Below are 14,399 nucleotides of genomic sequence, written 5' to 3'. Positions count from 1 at the left end.
TTCCCTCATGAAGGTACTTCTACACCATAATCAAAATGTAGCCACCACTCCGCACCCACAGAATATATAACAAATACTGCTATGTAACAAATTTTAGAGACGTAAACAAAAAATGCACTGTAACAGAGGAAAGGCGTGGGGATGATGGTGTGCTCATTCATTCCCTTTACTTTATCATTTGCTGCTTTGTCTTGACTGTCTGTCTATTCAGGTTCTTATTTTGCTGCCCATCACCATAGCTTCTGAACAATAGTCCTGTTTTCCTAAGAGTAAACTTCAGATTTATTTAGCATGTCATAGGTTACATGATTACAAATAAAGAAAGAGGCCAAAACTAGACACAAGCTCAAGCTACAAAATTCAGATCTGAATTGTAAATCTCTCAAAGCTTGGGAAAGTTTGAATCCAGGGATTTGGTGGGGGTCTATTATAAAAATAAAGCCATTTGAAAATCCTGATCCAGATTTGGGCTTGGATTTCAGAGATCCTCAAAGGTTAAGACAAAAGTGTTAGTTCAACCCAATCTCTAGCCAAAACTGGAGTCTTTTATATTGCTGTCTTCCTGACCCCAAACAATACAGTTTCCAATAAAATGAGTCTCGAAGCTGAGATGGATAAGACCTGAGTTTTGGTTTTAAAAAATCTAAACCTACTTCCAGTCTTGCTCATCCCTAGCAGGCAGTAAGTATTCCAAGTCCATTTGCTTTTTTTCTTAAAAAATGTATTTTATAAATGAATAATAGACACCTGAAATTGCATTGAGTGTAAACTCAGCAACTGGCTCAGCGGTGAATAGACCTGATTACAGAAGAGTGTGCACTATGACAAGTTAACTAAAATATGCCTGCTGGCCCAAACAGCCATCTCAGCAAAATACACAAGACTTTAAACCCTGAGGAGAAAAGCCTACACAGAATGAATTCAAGGATTACAGTATGCAACTGATTCAGCACAATTTACGTCTTGATCAGCAAAGTATGCAAACACCTCCTTGAAACAGTTAAATATACAGCAGCATCAGCAAAACACTGGGAGTTAAAACAACTCAGCTTTCTCGATCGCTTGAATGCTAGGTTGTGAGACCATGTAGTGTGCTAAATGGCATCCACAGCCCACGGGAGCATGGCCAGTCAGCTTGGGCAGGGTCCCACCACCTCCTGCAGGTCTAGATTCAAACTGCTTCTTCCAAACGCAGTTGTAGCAAGAGCTGTACAACATGCTCCTCTCATCACTGTGATTCTATTCTGCCTGCATCTGCTCTGCTTAGGGAGAATGCCTCTCAGCACCACGGCTTGAATGCTACATCTTCTCCCCATCCCCCATCACTAGCTCTTTAGAGAGAAAGAGGAGCACAGGTGGGACCTTTTATATTTAGTGCTGTGAGCACACTGCTACTTTCTATCTGGTAGAGGTTAAGCAGCTTACCTCCACAGCACTCCAGCTCCTGCTGGTCTGAGCAGCAGGGCACCTCACCTATCTAAACTTACACCCTCTCTGCACTGACATTAGACTAGGAAGCCAGCCCAATAACCCAGCTTTGTTGCCTCTCCCATGTGCTCTCAGTCTCTCCCCTACCCTGCATTTTTCCAATGTTACTCAAACTAGTCCTCACTCTAGCACTCATGCCTTCAATTATTATTCAGAAACTTAGCAGGAAACACTTATGGTACCACTCACATCTTCATTCAATATAGGAGTCCAATTCACATTTTTTTCCACATCAAACTAATGTGCAGCATGGTTGGTCTCCTAACGAGATATTTAACTGGGAATAGTCAATTTAGTACAATAAGTTTATGGTAGCCAAGGGTTGTAATATTATTACATATAAGTGGAAAGTTACAATAATGTGCAAATTCATGCACTTGCTTCTGGACTAGGCTGTCATTTTTCACAGAACAATGCTCAGGCATTAAGCAGGAAAAATGGATCCTCTGGAACCTTGAGGTTCTCCAGGAGGATAAGTCAGGTTCTTCTTTGAGTAGTGTCCCTGTGGGTGCTCCACTCTAGGTGCCCTTGCACCCCGTGTGCCTTCGATCAGAGATTTCACACAGTAGTGTCTGTTCAGCCTGTGCATGAGTGTTACTTTTCTTATGCTCTGTTCTGTTCTGTTGTGCTGCATGGGGAAACAGCCCTCCGCTCCTTCTGAACTGCCCTTCAATTTCTTTCCCAGGAAGATCCTTCACGCCAATCTTGAAGTCCTTCACCTCAATGCATGGCTGGTGGATGGTTCATGGGATTAGAAACAACCTGTCCAGAGGAAATAAAAAGAGTGCTATTACACAGCAGAAAACAGTCTACACACTACACTTATAAAAAATGGACAAGATTTGGCTGCTGGTGTGACCTCAAACGCATTCCACCAACAATCTCATTACTATCAGATATACTGGACTACATCCTAGAATTGAAAATTCAGGGCTGTCACTAAGCTCCATTAGAGTCCACCTGGCATCTACCATGGATTTCCATTCCCAAACAGATGGTTATTCCATATTTGCTCACCCAACAACGAGGTTCCTTAGTTGTTGCTACCAATCTTACACATCTGAACTCACTCTGCAAGGTTTATTTCCATTTCTATTGACTTTCTAAAAAATGTTCCCATAATTGAAATATGTAGAACCATGACTCCGACTGCTATACATATGTTTGCTGTGCACTATGCAATAATTCACTATTCCACATCCAGTGCTGTAATTGGCTCGATTATACTTTCTTCAATATTGGACTCAATTTCAAAGCCCCCTCCTCCTTAAGGGGGACTGCTTGGTAGTCACCTCGAGTTGAACACTCACAGAGACACTGCTCAAAGAAGAAGAAAGTGTTACTGCACAGAGAAAGTAACTGTGGTTCTTCAAGATGCGTGTCCATATTGGTGGTCCAATATCTGCCGTCCTTCCCCTCTGCTTTGGAATTCTCTGCTGTGGAGTTTCATGGTGGAGAAGGAGCTGAGGGCAGTTCACCAGTGCAGTGCTATATAACAGAGCAGAGCATGAAACTGAGCAATACGCCTGTGCTGCCTGAACAGACACTGCTATGAGAAATCTCTGATCAAAGGTGCAGGGGGCGCAAGCGCCCTAGAGTGGAGCACCCATAGGGACACACATCTCAAAGAACCATAGTCATTGCACAGGGTGAGTAACCATTTTGTCCAGTTTAAAGAATGTGCAGTACTCCCATCAAGGGGAGTTTCACACCCTGAGTGCAGGCATTGGGGCCCTCCCCTCCTGCCCCCGGAAACTTTATTGGGAAACTAGAGATGCTCTCATCTAGGGTAAGGAGTAATGCTTACAATCCAACGTGCTGATTATAGCACACAGAAGTGGACAGTATGGCATGGCAGTAGGCTGGGCCACCCGGAAGACAGAAAAATCTAACAGGCTGGTTAATGAACTCTCCCACAACAAGACTAAAAACATAAATCCCCAACTCCCAAGGTGTATGCTAGAAAGGTGCATGTTATAAAAACATGCCTTCAGTGTTAGCCGGCTTATAGCTGGTGGGGCCTGTTATTGTGGGTGAGGGACTCCAGTGATGAGATAGAGCGGAGCTCTCTAAGCTGTGATATGAGGTCACTCAGATCCACATTACTACTGCTTACCCTTCTCCACGGCAGGTGCCTCTGAGTGGGGCAAATTCTGATAGCCCTTCAACACTAATAAGGGTATGTCCTCTCTTGACCTCTGGTATCTAGCCCTGTCACTTTCCTCTGAAGTTCTTACAGACAGCATACAGGATATTGGGCTCTTTGTGTCAGCCACAGGAGCTTGCAAATAATACGAGCTAGTCTACACTAGAACCGCTACATCGGCGCAGGGGCACTGATGCAGCAGGGCCACTATAGTGCATTTAGTGAAGATGCTCTCTCCACCTCCATGAGAGGCAGTAGCTATGGAGGCAGGAGACGCTCTCCCACCCACATAGCGTTGTCCACACCAGCACTTAAGTTGATGTAAATTATGCCTTTCTGGGGGGGTGGCTTATTCACACTCCTAAGTGACATAAGTTATACCAGAGTAAGAGGTAGGGCAGACCTAGCCTAAGATGAGAGCTCTGGTTAAGCTCACTCTTCCTTCATTTCTCTCTCTTGTCAATGAAATGATCAGCTGGATGTGCATGTGGCAGTACTGATGCCTTGTGCCCAGTCTGGAAAAAAAACAACTCAGCATCTTAGTATTTCCTTTGGATTTTATAATATAACACTTTATGCTTCATGAGCACCTTCCATCCAATGATCCCAAAGGGCTTTAGGAACATTAATACATTTACTCGCACAGAACCTCTGTGATGTTCAGTAGGGAAGTATCATTATCTCCATTTTGCATATGAAGAATCTGAGGCACCAAGCCATTAATTAACTTTCCCAAAGTCACACAGGAAATTCAGGGCACAAGAAGCAATAAAAACCCACATCACAGTCTTATGATTCAGCCAGAATATCAAAATATGTTCTCCTGGTTCCTATACACTCCTTTTTTTTTAGAAGGCAGCAGCCTAAAATCAAAGCAATAGCCTCTCTATGGAATATTTAGACAAGCTCCACTGAGATGGACTGGATTAATAAGAAACACTCCCTGATCTGATTTGTATTTGGATCAAAGAAACCTTTTTTCACTGGATTTCATTCTGGGGGTGGAGGCTTCTGATTCAATAATATGTGACTCATATGACAACATTTCTTTAAAACTCATAAATCTTTTAGTGTATTGAGGCATGACACATTTAGGTATAAAAGTCCTGCTGCTGAGTCATGCTGAGAACCTCCAATTTTCGTTGGCGATAGTGGGAGTGGATAGCACTCCGCACCTTGCGTGGGCTCTCAGCATTTTTCAGTTTGGGGCCCCGAGAATATCTTGAGCAATATTCTGTTATAACTGTGTTAATACTCATTGCCACCCATATGCTTGCTTATTTATACTAAAGGAAAGAAACATTAATGTATCTGAAGGGCTCCCTACATCAACATGCTGTAATTATGGGCTAGATTTGTCTTTTTAAACACCCAGATTGTGTATATGAAAGATACTAATCATCCTTTAATCTAAAGCCTCAAACCAGACAAAGTTGTAGTAAACCATTTTCAGATGTCTAAGGAACAGCTCCAGCAATTTTAAGGAGCCAGGGCAACAAGCCTTTTTATATAGTTTCAAAATAAATACAAAAGAAGGCAGAATTCTGAATTTGCAGGTGGCTTCTTCTAACACCATCTTTGAAAAACATTATCTGCTGCCAAAATGATGACCAGACTTCTTAACAGATTTTTACCAGAAGGGCTAAAATTCAGGGCCCACAAATTATCATTGTTGTAACAAAAAACTCCTATGTTTAAGATGCCTAGAGAATCGCTGGAACACAGAAGCCCGAGTAAGGCTCCCTTTACAATGAATGGGGAGAGTAGGGTTGCCACATTTTTGACGCGAACACCCGGTTGAAAGGGACCCTGGCAGCTCTGGTCAGCACTGCTGACCAGGTGGTTAAAAGTCTAGTTGGTGGCACAGCAGGGCTAAGGCAGGCTCCCTGCCTGCACTGGCTCCGCACAGCTCCCAGAAGTGGGCTGGTATGTCCCTGCGGCTGGGGCTCCACAGCTCCCATTGGCCGGGAAATGCAGCCAATGGGAGCTATGGGGGTGGCACCTGCGGCTGGGGCAGAACGGCCTGGCTGCCCCTGCGCCTAGGGGCCAGACATGTCGGCCGCTTCCAGAAGCTGCCTGAGGTAAGCACTGCCCAGAGCCCACCCCGCAACCTCCTTCCCCAGTCCTGAGCCTCCTCCTGCACCCAACCCCTATACCCCAGTCCTGAACCCCACTCCCACACTCCAAACCCCTCAGCCCTGGCCCCACCCCAGAGCCCACACCCCCAGCTGGAGCCCGCAACCCCTCCCACACTCCAACCCCCTGCCCCAGCTCCGTGAAATTGAGTGAGGGTGGGGGAGAGCAAGTGACAGAAGGCAGGGGGGATGGAGTGAGTGGGGGACAGGGCCTCGGAGAAGGGGCAGGGCAGGAATGGGGCAAGGGGTGGTGTAAGGATGTTCAGTTTTCTGCAATCAGAACATTGGCACCCCCAGGGGAGAGAGAGGTGCCTAAGAGTGGCATCCACAAAATCCAGCATGCCAGATAGCTCCCTGTCTTAGCCAGCCATTAGAAGATACTGAGGAGAGAAGTGCATCCTAAGTCTCAGACTCAAGGTAGGCGCCTCCCTCGGCTTGGGATCCACAGCTGGGAACCCTTCTCCTGGAGTCAGGCGGATTAGGTGCCTAAGCCGTTTTTTGCAAAAAACAGAGGAGGAGATGGTGGCAGCAGTGCCACCACCCTACTAACGTTTAACCCAGTGTTTAGAGCAGTCACCTGGGATGTGAAGCTTCTACGGTCAGGTTCCCCTTTCTCCAAATGTGGAGAAAGGACTTTAATACAGGTCTCCCGCCTCCCTGGAGAGTGCCCTCACTACTGGGCTATGGGAGGTTCTGCTGTGGAGCTCTTAATCTCTCCTCTTGTAGCTCTTCCACTTAGATAAATAAAAGTCATTAGGACAGCAAGAGAATGACCTTATAGCCTGCTGTTTAGGACATTCCCTGCGTAAATGCGAAACCCAGGTCCAGTCCCCCTCTCCAAAGACTGCTTTCTTATTTATCAAAGCTTCAGCAGGAGAGACTGAGGGAGCCTCACATCAGACTATCCCATAGCCAAGTGGTTAGGGTACTCTCCTCTTCAAGTTATTTCTCCCACTCAGGCAGAAGGAAGAATTGAACCAGGGTCTCCCACATTCCAAGTGAGTCCTACAAATACCAGGCTAAATGTATAAGGGAGATGGCACTTCTTCATCTTGCTGGATTTTTGTGCAGGGCTTGATTGGGTAGGTGTGCTCAGAGCACACTTACTGGATCAGGCCCCCGGCTGAAATAGGTGGGGCAGTGTATCTTCACCTGGTTTGAGGGTCACACTGGAGGTTAGGCATGAAATACACATCCAGCCATCTAGCGTGAGGTGGTGTGCACATGCCCAGAGGCAGAAATTTAGGCACCTCCTGAACTTTTATGGCAAACATTAAAGTGCCACGGAATTTTGGGCACCTACAGGTTTAGCTGGCAGCCAAGCAGAGATTCTGAGGATCTCAAGGGCACCTACATTTTGGCCTTTAGGTACTGAAGGCCTTTTGCTGATCTGAACTTAAGACAATGGCTGAAGTCCCATAGGTTCCAGTCCAGCAAAACAACTGCAGTACATGCCTTGACTTTAAGCAGTCACATTAATTGGATCAGGGCCAAATGAGGTAGTGGCATAGCTGGGGATAAAACCCAGGACTCCTGATTCCCAACATCCTGTCATCAGAGCTGTCCCTTGGATACAGCGAATTGGGACGACTACCCTAAGCCCCACGCTTTGGGGGGCCCCGCGGGCAGGGAGGTGAGGCGGGCAGATGGAAGGGAGGGGCAGCGAGGACCCCTCCGACCAGAACCTCCCCCTCCCAGTGCTTCCTGCCCGCCGACAGGCCCTGTTGATCAGCACCTCCCCCTCCCTCTCAGCGCTTACCGCCTGCCACGGATCAGATGTTTCGTGGCATCAGGAGGCGCTGAGCAGGAGGGGAGAAGAGCAAGGGCGCAGTGCACTCAGGAAAGAGGACGGAACTGGGCGGGGAAGAGGAGGGGTGGGAAGAAGCAGGGCGGGGGTGGGGCTTTGGGGGAAGGGGTTGAGTGGGGTTGGGGCCGGGTCGGAGCTGTGGTGGGAGCACCGCCCAGCAGATTAGAAACTCAGTGCCTATGTCCCGGGCCCTGCACCCCCCTTAGGGTGGCCCTGCCTGTCATACCCACCCTTCATACTCGGATCCAGGGCAAATTATTGCAGCTTAGTAGTTCTGCCTCTGAAAACAAGCAACTTAAATGAAAATGCAGATAGACGTTTCAACTCTCAGTTGGGACTGTTGTAATGTGTACCCAGTGGAACGCATTCAGAAACTACACATCACCCATCAATATCATTTGGGGATTGCTATATGTATCGGTTTCACTTTTCCACCAGGCCCCTGAACCTTTGAACAAGCTGCTACAAACACAAATCATTGCGAATAAAAGAAAAATCATTTTAAAAACACCATATGGAGGAATATATGAACATGCATTGACGTGTCTACTGATCCATTTACCTTGCACAATGACTGTATAGTGAACAGGTTTCCTTATTAAAATATATTTTGTGGTAATGACTGTTGAACATTCCTGCAGGAATATATTAGCGTTAGACTGATGATTTGAAGGCTGGATGTGTTTTTTTAAATACATGATTGGCTATTAAAGGGCAAGATGCATGGGCGAAATGAGCAGTAATTGCCAGAACGACACTCCCAGTCATCAAATGGAAGCCTTGTGCATCGACACACTTGTACAATATAATAAGATAAATTGCAGTTTATTCATTGCCATGTGTTAGGGACCGAATCTCTTTGAATAGCAGCATAATCAGTTCAGATGGTTGAAAAATGTTTCTTTATCAGATTGCAGGAATTTTAATGCTTACCCTTCTTTGACTAACTTACAAAGTAGTAATGTGATGCATTCAGTATTGTGTTGAAAGCACACCCTTGCCTTATTCCTGTACTTAATTTCTTTTGTATCTGATAGGTTTCAGAGTAACAGCCGTGTTAGTCTGTATTCGCAAAAAGAAAAGGAGTACTTGTGGCACCTTAGAGACTAACCAATTTATTTGAGCATAAGCTTTCGTGAGCTACAGCTCACTTCATCGGATGCATACTGTGGAAAGTGTAGAAGATCTTTTTATATACACACAAAGCCTGAAAAAATACCTCCTCCCACCCCACTCTCCTGCTGGTAATAGCTTATCTAAAGTGATCACTCTCCTTACAATGTGTATGATAATCAAGTTGGGCCATTTCCAGCACAAATCCAGGTTTTCTCACACACACACACACACACCCCCACACACACAAACCCACTCTCTGCTGGTAATAGCTTATCTAAAGTGACCACTCTCCTTACAATGTGTATGATAATCAAGGTGGGCCATTTCTATCACAAATCCAGGGTTTAACAAGAACGTCTGGGGGGGGGGGTAGGAAAAAACAAGGGGAAATAGGTTACCTTGCATAATGACTTAGCCACTCCCAGTCTCTATTCAAGCCTAAGTTAATTGTATCAAGTTTGCAAATGAATTCCAATTCAACAGTTTCTCGCTGGAGTCTGGATTTGAAGTTTTGTACGTCAATCTTTGTTTCAGAGACAATGGGATCAAAGTTTCCACACTGGGGTTCTCGTGGAGTCATTTTTATGTGAAAGGGAACCCCGCTCCCATGAAGCAGGGTTGATGGTTATGGGGCTTCAGTGTAGAACTGGATGAAATGTTTCAGACAAAACTTTTTTTTTTGGCAAAAAAAAAAAAAGGGCAGATTTGGGTTGACAAACATTTTATGAATTCATGTCTAATTAGTCAATAAAAGGGCATTTTTAAAATATATTAGGAACAAAAAGAATCCTGACAATGGTATTGGTCCATTACTAGATGGAAATGGAAGAATTATCTATAACAATGCAGAAAAGGGAAAAGTGTTAAATAAATATTTTGGTTCTGTATTTTGGGGGAAAACAGGTGATATAGTCTCATCATGTGATAATACTCTTTCCATTCCCTTAGTATCTCTGGAGGATGTTAAAGAGAAGCTACTGAAGTTAGACATTTTTAAATCAGCAGATCCAGATAATTTGCATCCAAGAGTTTACAAAGAGCTGGCTGAGGAGCTTGCTGTACTGTTAAAGCTGATTTTCAATAAGTCTTGGAGACTGAAAGAAATCTTATGTTGTACCAATTTTTAAAAAGGATAAATAGGTTGACCTGGGTAATTATATGCCTCTCAGTCAGATACCAATCTTGGGCAAGATAATGAAGCAGCTGATCCAGGACTTTAATAATAAAGAATTAAAGGAGGATAACATAATTAATGTAAATCAATGTGGGCTTATGGCAAATAGATCCTGTCAAAGTAATTTGATATCTTTTTTGGATCAGTAACTGGTTAAAAGATAGGAAATAAAAGGTAGGAATAAATGGTCAGTTTTCAGAATGGAGAGAGGTAAATAGTGGTGTCCCCCAGGGGTCTATACTGGGACCAGTCCTGTTCAACATATTCATGATCTGGAAAAAGGGGTGGCAAAATCTGATGAAACAAAAAATGTTCAGGTTAGATAAAAATATTACACCAACCTACTAAAAGCCATTTTCTGATGTGTTCCTTCAAGTTTTATTGATAGATTCATTGTTCCTTATCCTCTGTGCAGAAGGTTCCATGACCAGTTCAAAAAGTAAAGGACACAATGCACATCTCTGTTTAGTCGTCAACTACCACCCCACACTGGAACCTATATGGGGTATCATCATACAACTACAACCCATACTTGATGGGGACTTGTCAGGGTTCCCTCCCCCATCTGAACTCTAGGGTACAGATGTGGGGACCCGCATGAAAGACCCCCTAAGCTTATTTCTACCAGCTTAGGTTAAAAACTTCCCCAAGGCACAAATCCTTACTTTCTTTGGATGAGTACTGCTGCTACCACCAAAAAGTGAGTTCAACAAAGATTCAGGAAAAGGAACACTTGGAGTTCCTGTTTCCCCAAAATATTCCCCCAAACCCCTTCACTCCCTTTCCTGGGGAGGCTTGAGAATAATCTGCCAACCAGATAGATAAACAAGGTGAGCACAGACCAGAGCCTTGGGTTTTTAGGACACTAAAAACCAATCAGATTCTTAAAAAACAGAACTTTATAATAAAGAAAAAAAAGTAAGAGAAGCACCTCTGTAAAATCAGGATGGAAGGTAATTTTACAGAGTAGTAAGACTTAAAACACAGAGGATTCCCCCCTAGGCAAAACTTCAAAGTTACAAAAAAACAGGGATAAACCTCCCTCTTAGTACACGGAAAATTCACAAGCTAAAACAAAAGATAATCTAACCCATTCCTTGCTATTACTTACTATTTCTGTAATATTAGATGTATCATTTCAGTAGGGGCTGGATTACTTGCTTGGTCTCTCTCTTTGTCTCGGAGAGAACACACACAGAGTACAAAACAAAGCCGCCGCGCCCCCCCCCCCCAGATTTGAAAGTACCTTCTTTCCCCATTGGTCCTTCTGGTCAGGTGCCAACTAGGTTAATTGAACTGATTAACCCCTACAGGTAAGGGGATTCTGTACCTCTGGCCAAGAGGGATTTTATATTACTGCATACATAAAGGTTATTACCCTTCCCTTTATATTTATGACAGGACTATATCCTGAAAGAAACCTTTCCTGAACCCCATCTTCTGGCCTTTAAACAATCTGCAACCTCTCCAAGCTCATCATCAGAAGAAAAGTTCCCCACGCCCCAGGACGCACCAACTCAAAGAGGTACCAGATCCTGCCAGAGCAACGTATGCAAAACCTGCAGGCATATCTCCACTGGAACAATGAGCAACACCCCCAACAATGCACCTTTCAAGATCCATGGGTCCTATAGATGCCTATCACAACATGTGGTGCACCTCATCCAGTGCACTAAATGCCCCAACAACCACCATGTGGGTGAAACCAGACAATCACTATGCTCTCTAATGAACTCACACAGGAAAATGACAAAAGACAAAAACACCACATCACCAGGCTGTGAGTGAACACTTTTCACAAAGTGATCGCTCTATATCTGACCTCTCAGTCCTCATCCTCAAAGGAAATCTGCACGACACTTTCAAAAGACGAGCCTGGGAGCTTATATTCAGAAGTTTGCTAGACATTAAAAATCATGGCCTGATACTGGAATTATGGCTTATTACAACAATCAATAACCCACTCTCCTCCCCCAGCTCCTCCCTATTACTGGAGTGGTATTAATGGGCCCCTTCACCTTGAATGTATGTGTTAACTACTTATGCTAAACAATCTGTTCCACCTTGCATTTAGCTGTGGCACTCTGAGTAAGTTTCCCAAACCTGAAGAAGAGCTCTGTGTAAGATCAAAAGCTTGTCTTTCTCACCAACAGAAGTAGGTCCAACAAAAGATATTACCTCACCCACCTTGTCTCTAATATCCTGAGACCAGCACAGCTACAACACTGCATAGTCCTTCTGTGTAATTCAGATGGGTGATTAACCTCACACCGCTGCATTTGGGCTGCATTCTTTATCAATTTCACATATCCTTGGCAAGCCAGCTACTTCCAGATATCCTTGAATAAGTTCAGAGCTCAGAGTATCTGAAGTATAGAGGTTTTTATAATAAGCAGCAAAAGTAGCATATATTTGATTAAAGTATAACTATTTTTTACTGATTGTTTTTAATTAGTGCAATAATGTGTTGCTCTTAAATCCCTTTAAGTTTGCAAGCTAATAACTTATTCTTATTTCCTTTTTCATAAAACATCTGCTTTGTATAGCTAAGGGCTGTTTCAGTGGCATCTGTCATCAACATATTTAATTTCCCCCATTAACTAATTGTTGATATACTTTTTTGATCCTGTGTTTTTATGAATTGCTTGTAACCTATTTTCTGCTCTAGTTTTAATTTTTCTTGGCTATTTCTTTTTGCAAATGAGAGGCTCTGTTAATCATCTGACACCTAAGCACTGCTTCACCTGCCTCCCATAGAAGATCTCTCTATAGTGTCTTTGTTCAGTACTTTCAGAAATATGATAATATCCTCTCTAATTCTTGGAGAACCAAATAATTCATTTAAAAAGTCATCTTGGGGGCCCTTCCAATAAGTAATATTTGTTTTACTTTTAATGGTCCAATTTCTTCAGATATTGCCTGCTTCAAAAAGGATTTAGAAATAAACATTAAATCTTTTCTAGTATACAGATGATAAGGGTATGAATTAAATATAAAATCTCATTTCCTTGGGTGCAGTTTTCTCCAGAAATCTGAGATTGAATTGTTGGTACAGAAAGATTAACGCTGTACCTGTTTCCTTATCTGTATCCAATCTGTCGCAGTAAGGTATCAGAACACAACTGAAGTCTCCTCCAAGTATAATTTCTTCTTCCCCAAAGTGTTGCAATGTTTTAAAGAAATCCTGTTTTTAAAGTTTTGCTTTTGATTGGGAGCATACATTGAGCCCACTGTAATTATTAACTCTACTATTGTGCCTTTTAATAAGATAAACCGTCCCTCCTTATCCTTAAATTGATCTTTAATCTGAAAAGGTACACGTTTAGTAAAGATTATACTCACTTCTCTTTTCTTTGACTGAACCAAAAAAAAAAAATCTGTCAAAACCATGCCTCTGACATTCAGAGATGTTATTTTAAATGGAAAAGACACTGATAATAACTATTTAGCTCAATGATACTCAGACTGCAACTCTGAAGCCGCAAGTGGCTCTTTAATGTGTCTCCTGCAGCTCTTTGCAGCACATTTTAAAACACTGTGTGATTTAATTATTAACCAATCTGGATTCTTTTACTATGTTATTAACCAATTAAGTTATTAACTTATTTGCTGGGAGAATTTTTTATATATATATATATATATATATATATATATATATATATATATATATATATATTTCTTCTGTCATACTGTTTAAATATGAATATATAGTATTATAGTAAATCAAACAATGAATTCATACTACTGTGGCTCTTTGGGGTAATATTGATGCCTCATTTGGCTCCTGCACCACTGATGTCTGAGTATCACTGATTTAGCTTATCAAAAATCTTGAAAGTTGTTCTTTGGCTATTTCGATGGCTTGAACCCTGGTGAGGCACTTGTCTTTCATTTCTCATTATGATGTATTCATAATGGTGTGCCTGAATTTGACTTGTTTGTAAACCCTCATAGCTATTTCCTGTTTAATTCCCACCCCACCGCTGGCCTCCCTAGTTCCCGCCTTTCTCCTGCATTCCTCTTAGTTTAAATTCACAAATAAAATACTAACGTAGCATATAAATCAGTCCTCAAGTGACTGTGCCTTGCTGAACCCTAAGCCCCTGTAACCTCCCCATGAACATTTGGACTACTTCTCTTGTAATCCAAAGGCAGTACCTTCTCCATTTATGGAACTTTAACCCTGGCCCTTAGGGACAGATTACCATCTGATCATTTGAGTTATATGGCAAGGATTTGCACAGAACCCCCAAGGTTCCCTTCCCATCTCCTACACACAAACTTTTACTCTCCCTCTCCCCCCTTATTATCCTTTATTTTTTCCAGAACACAGCTATCACAGAGTTATGATCACCCCAATTAAACCAATCTTCATGCTGTTTTCTTTATGACATTAATAAAGTTACTGTTCAGCTATTCATTCTTGATGTCTCACAAGAAGTCTCTTTTGGTTCATCTTCAGATTACTCTTCAGCCGTCTAAATCGTCTAGTTCAGCTTCACTTCTGGCATTTCCACGATGTTCTCTAGAATG

At 42.9% G+C, this 14,399-nt stretch overlaps 1 long non-coding RNA gene across 1 annotated transcript; it reads right to left on the bottom strand.

Moving 5' to 3' along the window:
- Positions 1-312: 312 nt before the first annotated feature.
- Positions 313-13,338, bottom strand: LOC122464731. The gene is made up of 3 exons (XR_006289042.1): positions 13,209-13,338; positions 12,054-12,232; positions 313-2,250 (listed from the first exon to the last, which is right to left on the bottom strand). It is a non-coding gene; the product is annotated as an uncharacterized LOC122464731 (long non-coding RNA).
- Positions 13,339-14,399: the final 1,061 nt, after the last annotated feature.

The sequence above is a fragment of the Chelonia mydas genome, chromosome 2 (assembly GCF_015237465.2).
Source record: "Chelonia mydas isolate rCheMyd1 chromosome 2, rCheMyd1.pri.v2, whole genome shotgun sequence".
NCBI lineage: Eukaryota > Metazoa > Chordata > Testudines > Cheloniidae > Chelonia > Chelonia mydas.
Note: the sequence above shows the minus strand (reverse complement) of the source record. Positions and strands in the feature narration are given on the sequence as shown.